Consider the following 10,960-nt stretch of genomic DNA (forward strand, 5'->3'; position numbering starts at 1 on the left):
AAAACGAAGGAAGCCAGGGGCTTCTAGGTGGTCCTGTTGGTTAAATGTCTTCCTTTGTCTCAGGTCATGCCACTCTCCCTGCTTGCGCTCTCAATCTCTCTCTGACTATAATAAATAAATAAAATCTTTTCTAAAATAAGAAAGAAAATGAAGGAAGCCAAAACTGAGAGAAAATATTTACAAAACATATATTTTAGGAGGGATTTATTGTTCTTTCAGAATATTTTTTAAAAACTCTCAAAATTCCAAAAAAAGAAAAACGAGCTTGCTTCAGTAACATGTGCACCTACAACCAGAAAGATACAGAGAAGAGTAAAATGGCCCCTGCGTGAATGACTCACAAATTCATGAAATGTTCCATTTTTTACTGGATGAAAGTGGCAAAAGGTGTAAGTTTCCAGTGATTACATAAATAAGTATTGGGAATGCGATGTACAACATGAAGACTGTACTTAAGACTGTTGTTGGTGCATTTGAAAGTTACTAAGAAGTTGATCCTAAAGTTCTCATCACAAGGATAAAACTTTTTTTTTTCCTTTTTCTTAAAATCTTTGTGTAATCTTAACTGCACCCACATGAGTTTGCTCCTTCGTCAGTCAAAAACTGAACCAGGTGAGTTGTCCCCGGAAGAAAATTTTATTTGCTGTGAATGAGATCACAGGGAATGACTTCCAAAGCCCTGACTCTTCTAGAGGGTGAATGGGTGGGTTCCTTTTGATTAGGGTTAGGATGAATGTCTTCTTATTGTATGCAGAGGTGGGCACAAGGTCCTGCATGTGCCTTAAGGAAATAGCCTACACACATACTGCATGTTATGTAAATGAGGCTTGTGTTCCTCCTTGGGTGGAGATTTCAGTATTATAATGAGGTAAACATAACTGTAGGTCAGTCCAAGCTTCACTCTGAGGTCCATCTGCATAGACATGAGTTGAGGGGTGGGTGTAAACTCAAAGAATCTGGGTTGTCTGGACCAGCAGGTGGTCTTATCAGTCACCATCATCTTTGGGGAGGACTGGTTTCTGGTTTCATTAGCCTGAATTAACAGAAAAGCCTGAAAGAAGAGCTTAGGGAAATATAAGAGGTTAGTGAGCACAAGCAGGCAGGCAGTAAAGGCCAGGTCTTGGGGTCTAGCTGGCGACAAGATGATCAATGTAACTAAACTTAATGTGGTCATCATTTCACAATATATGCAGGTCAAGTCATTGCACATACAGCTTAAACTTACATAATACTGTACATCAAGTATGTCTCAATAAAACTGGAGGAAAAAGAAAAGAAATGAAAAGTTCAACTAGAAAATGGCAAAATATGATCCCCTGGGTGGCTCAGTCCATTAAGCATCTGCCTTCAGCTCAGGTCATGATCTTGGAGTCTTAGGATCGAGTCCCACATTGGGCTCCTTGCTCAGCCAGAGTCTGCTTCTCTCTCTGCCTCTGCCTCTGCTCATGCTCTCTCTCTCTAATAAATAAATAAAATCTTCTTTAAAATGGAAAGGTATTTATATAGACACCTCATCAAAGAAGATTTGAATTTAGCTAAAAAAAAAAAAAGATGTACAAAAAGATGGCCAACATCACTAATAATTAGTAAATGCAAATTAAAAGTACAGTAAACTCTACACACTTGTTAGAATGGCTAAAAAGTGAAACAAAATTTAAAAACAAAACAGAGCAACTGGAAGCTTCATACATTATTTTTGTGAATTCAAAAATGATGTCACTGGGCGCCTGGGTGGCTCAGTGGGTTAGGCCGCTGCCTTCAGCTCAGGTCATGGTCTCAGGGGCCTGGGATGGAGAGTCCTGCATCGGGCTCTCTGCTCAGCGGGGAGCCTGCTTCCCTCTCTCTCTCTCTCTCTGCCTGCCTCTCCATCTACTTGTGATTTCTCTCTGTCAAATAAATAAATAAAATCTTTTAAAAAAAAATGATGTCACTACTTTGGAAAACAATTTGATCATTTCTTATAAAGTTCAACATACACTCACCATACAATGTATCAACCCTGCTCTTGGAGATTTTTCCAAGAGAAATAAAAGCATATGCTCACACAACACTTGTACATAAATATTTAGAGTTGCTTTATTCATAGTTGCCAAAAAAAATACTGGGAATAATCTGCATGTATTTCAGTCAGTGAATGGATAAGCAAATCCATTTACTTGCTTTTCATGAAATACTACTCAAAAATATGAAGGAAAACTACTGTTACACACCTATAGGAAAGACTCTCAAATGCATTTTTCTCAGTGAAAAAAGTTAGACTCAAAATGTTATACTTATAATTCCATTTATATGATGTTCAATATTATATGTATTACACACCAAAACTATATATAGTTAAGTAAATAGGTCGGAGCTGCAAGGAACTAAGGTTTGGGGATGTGATACCTATAAAGTGTATCAGGCAATGTTGGAAAGTGATAAAATGGTTCTGTATCTTTTTAAGGATTTTTATTTATTTATTTGACAGACGGAGACCACAAGTAGGCAGAGAGGCAGGCAGAGAGAGGGGAAGGGAAGTAGGCTCCCTGCTGACCAGAGATCCTGATGTGGGGCTCCATTCCAGAACCCTGGGATCATGACCTGAGCCGAAGGCAGAGGCTTTAACACACTGAGCCACCCAGGCACCCCATGGTTCTGTATTTTTATTGTGGTGGAGGATGTATGACATCATGTATTTATCAAAACTCATAGAACTATATATATAGCATGACAGATTTTACTATAGTTAAGATATACTACAATTTTAAAAATTAAGAGGAATAAAAAGTAATTTTTTTAAGATTTTATTTATTTGACAGAGATCACAAGTAGTCAGAGAGGCAGTCGGGTGGGGGAGAAGCAGGCTCCCTGCTGAAAAGAGCCCAATGTGGGGCTTGATCCCAGGACCCTGAGACCATGACCTGAGCCGAAGGCAGAGGCTTAACCCACTGAGCCACCCAGGTGCCCCAATAAAACGTAATTTAAATGATAAAGTAATTCAATAAATAAAAAAGACAAGTGTGACAAAAATTGTGAAGGTGATACTTAGTGCCAGAAATGAGAGACTTCACCAAGGCACCAAGGTCCTACTGAAGAATCATCTGTAACTTATTCAAATTCCAATGTCTTGGCCTCACTTTCAAAGATTCTGATTAAGTAAGGTTCTATTGTAGCTGAAATCTGAATTTCTAAATATTTCTTCTGAGGCTTCCAATGAACAATAGATTTGGGGATCTCTAGGATATTGCTTCAACATCTCCCAAATTGTGACCTGGAGAACATGCCCTTTAGATCAGCAATTCTTAGACTACAGTGCATAAAATATTGCTGAAAATGCAGATTCCCTGGCTTTTGGCTCAGAGCTTATGACTCAGTAATATCAAGAAGCACACATTTGTAACAAGAATACTCAATGAAATCTATTTTAAATGGTCCTCTAATCAAACTGAGTGGTTGGGATGGACTTGGTACAATGGGCTCTGAGTGTGAGACAAGATGGAGGAGGCTCTCAGTAATCAGAAGACCCATGAGGACATTACATTCTTTCCCCAGGGCTCTGCCATCAAAGCATAATCTGTGTGAGTCTAACATGGTTTCTTCACACCAAGGCAGGTCTAGACTTCTAGACTGAACACATAGAGCCAAGCTCTCCAGGAAAATTAACTGCCCCGAACCCCATAATCTGTGGGAGCCAGCCATCTGTTTATTGAGGGTACATGAAATAAACATTATGAAAATACAGAAAGATTCAAAAGAAATGTTCAATTCATGTATCAGAATAATTAAGAATTATTTGGGGGACACCATAACAAGTGAAATGAAAAGTTAACCAGTATGTGCCTACTGTTCCAAGAGTCTCTCCTATGGTTTCCCTAGCCCTTACTCTACCGCTTCTCTCCCATTATACATCCTACCGAATGCATGAAAAACAAGCATGTTGTACTGAACAATCAAGAACCACAGTTAACCTAGAGTCTAGACCTAGAAAAGCCTGAGTAATCTGAAATTCTGACCCAAAAGGAGACATAATTTTGGGACAACACCCATTTGAAGATGAGGACTAAGCAATTTAGTTGAGCCAAGAGAATCTTCCAATCAAGGACAGAGTGAAATCTTTTCAAAATTGCCATTACAAGAAGCCAGACCCAAGGCCAGCGTCAGTCAGATATGTTGGCATTCCAGGTCACTGAGTGATTTCCCGTCCTAGCCTGGCAGACACATCATTCACAGCCAAGTTCACAAGGACAAGGGATGAAGCTAAAGCCTATTTCCCAGGTGATAAAGGAAGATATGTGTTCATGCCTGAATAACTGATTAAGGTAACAGCCCCATCTGTGGGATGTGACCTCCCAGACCCTGTCTAGCCCCCAATATATATATACATGATGCAGCTATTACTCCAAGGTACTCTTGGGCTCTTATCCAGGTGTCCCATGGGTTTTCTTCAGTCTGAACAGAATGCACAGAGATAGTTCCTTCATAATAAAAAATCTGTTTAAGATGGATCATTTGTTTTGGTGAAAATAGAATGTTCTTGAAAATGTTGCCATTCTACAAGATAAGTGATGATACAGAACTGACCTCTAACTTCCCATAAGCGAAAAATAATGTAAAAATCAACTCAAAACAAAAATACACAATGCAAAACCACAACAGCAACTCTGTCAACCCTGTGGAAATGTTCCACATTTGAATTCTCCATCTATTTATTGTTCTTGGGTGGTTCCCCCTCCCCAGTAGGACCAATTATTTAGGATAGGGGAGACCACAGAAATGGGAAGGCTTATTGCATATCTCCCAGTGGAAAAGCATACACCCAATCACTGTGTGAGCCTGTTATCAGGTTTGTAGACTATCTCATGAACAGGAAACAGAGGCGGCTTTATTGGCCCCATGAGATTACATCAGCAGTTTCTACACTTGCCTGCAATATCCCCCTCCCCAAGGCTATACGAATAATTTGTCTTGAGTTTGACTTGTTTTTCAGATTTTTTTTTTTTTTAATTTCAAGGTCATGTTAATGTGTCAAATTTGGGAATGACTGTCAAATCTGAGTCCTCCATTTTAAATTACTAGGTGCTGGACGTTGACAAAGGAAGTAAACTAAAAGCAAAAAAAAACTAGTTAGGCCTCTGGGAAGGTAGAACATACCTCAGGGAAGTGCAGGGTTTCATAGCAAATGGTGAAACCAGGGTAGTACTGCTAGGTTTCAGGGAGGAAGCTCTGGATTGAACCTTACTATGCACTGGTAGACTACCCCCCCAGTGACCCTTCGGGAAGGCCCTATATCCTCATGCTCTCCTACACCATGTGCTGCTCCCTGTTCCTCTCTGCCTGCCTGGTGGGTTTTCCAGATGTCACAGCTTAGCCCTGTGATTACTAGAAAGGTTTATCTTCTCTCCATATTCACTAAGCCCTTCAGCTGACATAATTTGTGAAAATTTTCATTTTATAAAACTTTTATCTTTTTTTTTAAAAAGATTTTATTTATTTATTTGAGAGAGAGACAGTGAGAGAGAGCATGAGAGGCAAGAAGGTCAGAGGGAGAAGCAGACTCCCCATGGAGCTGGGAGCCTTATCAGGACTCGATCCCGGGACTCCGGGACCGTGACCAGAGCCGAAGACAGTTGCTTAACCAACTGAGCCACCCAGGTGCCCCAACTCTTATCTTTCTATTAATTTCTCTGTCACTATCTTATTGGCTTGCAGATTTCCTTTTAGTTTCTATGTATTGATTTCTTTGGCTTTTTATTTTAATTTTATGTATGTTCGCAACTGGTAATGCACTCATGAGGTTCAAATTTCAAAAATTAGAGTCTTCTGTAAAATCTCACCTCTATCTCCTCAGTCACCTCATTTCTTATGTATCTCTCTTGAGATATTTTAGGCATGTGAATACAAATGAATCATATGGGCATTCACACGTACACAACTATTCTTCCCTTTCTCCTTCTACACAAATGATGGACTATTTAAGGATTCTTCTGTACTTTGCCTATTTGCTTAGTACTCTATCTTGGAAGTCATTCCACAACTAATACATAAAGAATAACCTCATTTATTTTTGAGATTGTGAAGTATTCCCTTGGTGCAATGTTCCATAATTTATTTAACCAATCTACTATTGAGAGACATATAGTTTGTTCCTAATCTTTTATCTCTGTTCTGGAGGTGAAATTGCTGGATTAAAGGGTGCATAAATTTTTAATTCTGAAATTTATTTCCAAATTGCCCTTTTTAGAGACTGTACCAGTGAGAACGTTCACCAGGGATGTGTGAGAGCATCTGTTTTCACTCCTCACTGCCAATGCTGGGTGGTATCACTCTGCATGTTGCCGCACTGCTTGGTGAAAGCTTGGCACTCCAGAACACTCACCTGTGGGACAGGGGAAGTCCTTTACAGACACAGCACTCACTTGCACTTGTGTCTCCTCAGCTGCTGTTCTTGTCTTTCTGTCAGAATGCTAGTCTTTTGTTTTTGTTTTTTTTTTAAAGATTTTATTTATTTATTTGACAGAGAGAAATCACAAGTAGATGGAGAGGCAGGCAGAGAGAGAGAGAGAGGGAAGCAGGCTCCCTGCCGAGCAGAGAGCCCGATGCGGGACTCGATCCCAGGACTCTAAGATCATGACCTGAGCCGAAGGCAGCGGCTCAACCCACTGAGCCACCCAGGCGCCCCTAGTCTTTTGTTTTGAATGAAGGCTTAATATGCTAGGGCAGTAAGCTATTTCTATGATATTGGCAGTGTATCCTAACTTCTAAATAATTATTCATCTTTTGACTTCATTGCCTTATGTGTGCAATGCCAAAATTCTAATTTTATGTAACTAAATTTATTAATTATTGTTTTCTTAGTCTGAGCTTTGTATGTAGTTAGAAAAGTTTCTCATACTCTTGCTATGCATGTGTGCCTGTGTGTGTGTGTACACACTAGCTCTTCCATGTCATTTCTAGCTTTTTTATCATTTCACTTTTATATTTAAGTTTTTGAAACATTTGGAATTCATTCTCAGATAAAGAATGAGATATGCATCCAGCTTATTTAATTTTCCAGATTACTGCCAAATTGACCCATTGCCATTTATTAAATAATGCATCTTTTTTTTTTTTTTTTTTGGCATGTTGCCTTCAGATGGCTTCTATCCTATACTAGCCTGTGTTTAAGTATATTTCTGGTTCCTATAGTCTGTCCACTAATCTACCCACCTATTCTTGCATCTTTTCCACACTGCTTTACTTATTTCAGTTTTTTCCTGTTATAATGCTAGCCCTTGATTATTCTATTTTCAGAACTTGATATTTTCATATGAACCTTGACTACTGAAAATAACTATTGGTGGGCTCTCATCATATTCATAAATTAGCTAAGGGAGAATGGAAATCTGTTTGAAGTTGACTTTTCCTGCCCAATGACAATGGCTGCATGTTTAGCTGGTTTATTCTTTTGGCCCTCAGGAGTGTTTTAAATTAAACTGAAAAAGTGGCTGTTGTTCAAATAGCCATCTGCATTTCATTATATGTATTCCAAAGTATTTTACTTTACATAGTGCTGTTATAAAAGGAACTTTTTTAATTTAAATAATCTAAAATTTAATTTGTATATAACATATTCATAAGCCACTGTTTATTATATATTATTTTTTCCTAAATACATGAATTCTGAAGTCTTTTATCATTGCTAAAATATTTAGTTGATCTTCTTTGGTTTCAATGATAAAAATTTATATAATCAAATATAGTAGTCATTTTACATCTTTCCTTCAACATCTGTACATTCTAATTTATTTTTCTAAGTTTTTTTAGAGTAATGTAACATCAGTAATAGAAAATAATATTAGAGATATATGAGACTTGACAGCTTTGTATTTTCTACTATTTCAGTGGTGATGCTTTTAGCATTTCCCTACAAAGCACAAAGTTTGCTTTGAAATATATACACATGTACACATTTGTGTATCTTCATTCCTGTTTTTAAAAAATTCTTAAAGATAATGCATTGACCCTTATAAGGATCAACACATTAGTTTTTAATAATGTTCAGTTAGCCAACAGATAGTAGTACATCATTAGTTTTTGATGTAGTGTTCAACAATTCATTAGTTGTCAACACTCTATTTTTCAAAGAATTTTTAATGGAAAATTTAAAAATTTTTAAAAATGGAAAAAAAAGGGAAAAAAAATCACATGGCTTTTCAACATTTTTTAAATAAGAAAAATGATAAAAGAAGATGTGAGCTCTATCGATCATCAATCATCTTTCTATCTTATCTATCTGCTTATTATTTAGCCATAAAAAAGAAAGAAATCTTGCCATTTGCAATGACATGGATGGAGGTAGAGAGTATTATGTTAAGTGAGTAAGTCTGTCAAGGAAAGACAAATACCTTATGATTTCACTCATATGTGGAATATAAGAAACAAAAAAAAGAAAAAAAAAAGAGACAAATGAAGAAATAGACTCTTAACTATTAATATAGAATTGCTGCATCATTATTTTGTACACCTGTAACTTTCTTCCCTGTAATAATCTGTAATAAAATCTGTGAATTTTTCTTCTGACTCCTGCTTTAGCAGCATACCTGAAGTTTGATATATGGAGTTGGTATTCTTGTGTTTTTTTTCTTGTTGCTTATACTTTCAACATTTTTATGTGTTTTTCCTTATACTCAATAATTGTTTGAGAACACCTTAAAATCCAGGTGGTAAGGACTATTGGTTTTCTTGTTCTTCTATAAAATTCTTTGTTATTACAGGAGATAGGATAATTGCTACTCTTGATTTTTAGGATTTACTGAATTTTTTTTAATCCATCATATCATATTTTATGACTGTTCTGTGAACAGATGAAAGGTTTGCTCTTTGTTTTCAGAATACATTTTTTTAACTTAGTAATTAGATAACCCATATTAATCATTATACTTGAGCCTTTTGTGTCTGCCTTACACTGCAGGTGTAAGTTAGAGAGTCTTGCTGGGTCTAGTGCTCATTAAACCTCTGGAACTCACCATTTTATAAACACAGTTTCATGCCATCCCATGACTATCAAATTGTGTCCTCAGACTCTTAGTATTTTAGAGGATCTATTTGTTTTGATTAATGACTTTTGGCATGGATTCAATTTTATCTGATGTTAAGATGAATTGCTTGCTTTCTCATTGTACCTGTATGCTAGCTTACAACTCTTTGTACTTCTGTATTCAGATTTTAATCACCAGTCTTATCTGTGACTCTTGTCACTTTCATTTTCGTAGATGACTTCAGCCTTTTCTAATTTATTGAAATGACATATATGCTTAGTGTAAGTTCTTATTCCTATGTGGTCATTTCCATTGTAGGTTTTTCTTTAACGATAAAGATACTGGATTTCTTTCCGGTAAAACAAGACCACAGACCAACAACGGAGTCACTTATGATCAGCCCCATGTCACCAAACTGAGACCTAACTGAATTACAGCTTCAGCTCTTCCAGAAACTAAATCCTAAACCAGTCAAGAATCACCTCGTTGCACTACTGAGGTAATCTGCTTAACACACCTCCTGCCTTCTCCTCAAAACAAGTAACTTTGCAAAAACCAACTCCCCCCAACACACACTTTAACGTCCTTACTCTTCCTCCTTCATTTTGTGCAACTCCCCTGAGTTACTTTCTATCTGCTGGACTGGATGCTGCCCTATTCAAATTGATTTTTGCTTACATAAATTTTTTTTTTTCTGGGCCATCTATTGGCAAGATATTTAAATTAAATTGAAAAAATGGCTATTGCTCAAATAGCCATGTGCATTTCATTATATGGATTCCCAGACAGGACAGGAGTAGAACAGAAAGTATGGAAGGTTCTGGATCACAGTACCAAACCCTTCCTTTGTACTCCAGCTTCAGAAGATCCTGCATGGGATTTTCAGTTAGCTCTGCCTCCACTGCCTCTTGGAATCAAATAGAGGTCAGAAATTCTCCTGAAATCAGTAATATGCTCTGTTTATGCTGCAATATCCAAGGAATTTGTGTTTTAAACCCCAAGGTGTGCCTCTTGGTTTTTTGAGTGTAATTTCCTTGCTGATTTTGAGCTCAGCAACTAAGCCTCCTGCCTCTGCATACTCTTAAAGTGCCTCTGTCTTATATCCACCATCCTCAATGGCATTTCTAACCACCTGTCATTTAGAAAGGGTTAGGCTCCTCCTCAGTTTACTGAAGGTGGAGTTTGTGCTTTCATTCCTCATTCTTCTGGCTGCTTTTCAGAGATTTTTCCATAAATAAAAGAAGGAAATGCATAGTTTATGCCTCTAACTTAAAAATAAAAGTCTCTCTCTCTCTCTCAGTTTTACAAATGTCTTCTGTTATTGTGTCACCATATGGTAACTTTATTTCTGGTGTTTTATTTTTAAACCAAAATCATGAAGTTCCATGTTGTCAGATGTATCAAGTTTTCATCTTATAGTTTGTGTTTTTGGTATTTTTAAAAAAATATCTTTTGCTTACCCCTTATTCACAAAAATATTCTGACTGTGGAGTGGTGTACCCATTTCTCTCAGTACTCTACAACTCAGTCTTGTCGCTGTTTTCTGACTTTGAATTAGGAAAACAGGAAATTAATGTTACTGTACATTTGATGTAACACTTTATTGGAAAACCCTGCTTATGTGCATCCTACTGATTCTGTTTCTCTGCAGAACCCAGACTAACACAGCCATTGTTGGGAGGAGGCATATACAATCAACAGAAGCAGGGATTTAAACTCTACTTCTCTGCAGAAATGAGATAATAGCACATGGAGACATGTGTCTGTGTGTGTGTGTGTGTGTGTATGTGTGTGTGTGTGTGAGAGAGAGAGAGAGAGAGAGAGAGAACTTTGGAGTCCTTTAGCACTAACTGCTCTCTGCCAGCCACACCCACCTGACACCATAAGCCCTAAGGTCAACTATTTCTTACTCATGGTGAAACAGGGCTTTGCCTGAATACTGGCCTGAGGACAAACCTGGGAGG

General features: G+C 37.5%; 1 non-coding gene across 1 annotated transcript; it reads left to right on the forward strand.

Moving 5' to 3' along the window:
• The first annotated feature begins 263 nt into the window (after positions 1-263).
• On the forward strand, positions 264-367 carry LOC123391614. Its single transcript, XR_006606309.1, has one exon. It is a non-coding gene; the product is annotated as a U6 spliceosomal RNA (small nuclear RNA).
• The last annotated feature ends 10,593 nt before the right edge of the window (positions 368-10,960 follow it).

This window comes from Mustela putorius, unplaced genomic scaffold (assembly GCF_011764305.1).
Source record: "Mustela putorius furo isolate JIRA1106 unplaced genomic scaffold, ASM1176430v1.1 tig00000253_pilon_pilon_pilon, whole genome shotgun sequence".
Taxonomy (NCBI): domain Eukaryota; kingdom Metazoa; phylum Chordata; class Mammalia; order Carnivora; family Mustelidae; genus Mustela; species Mustela putorius.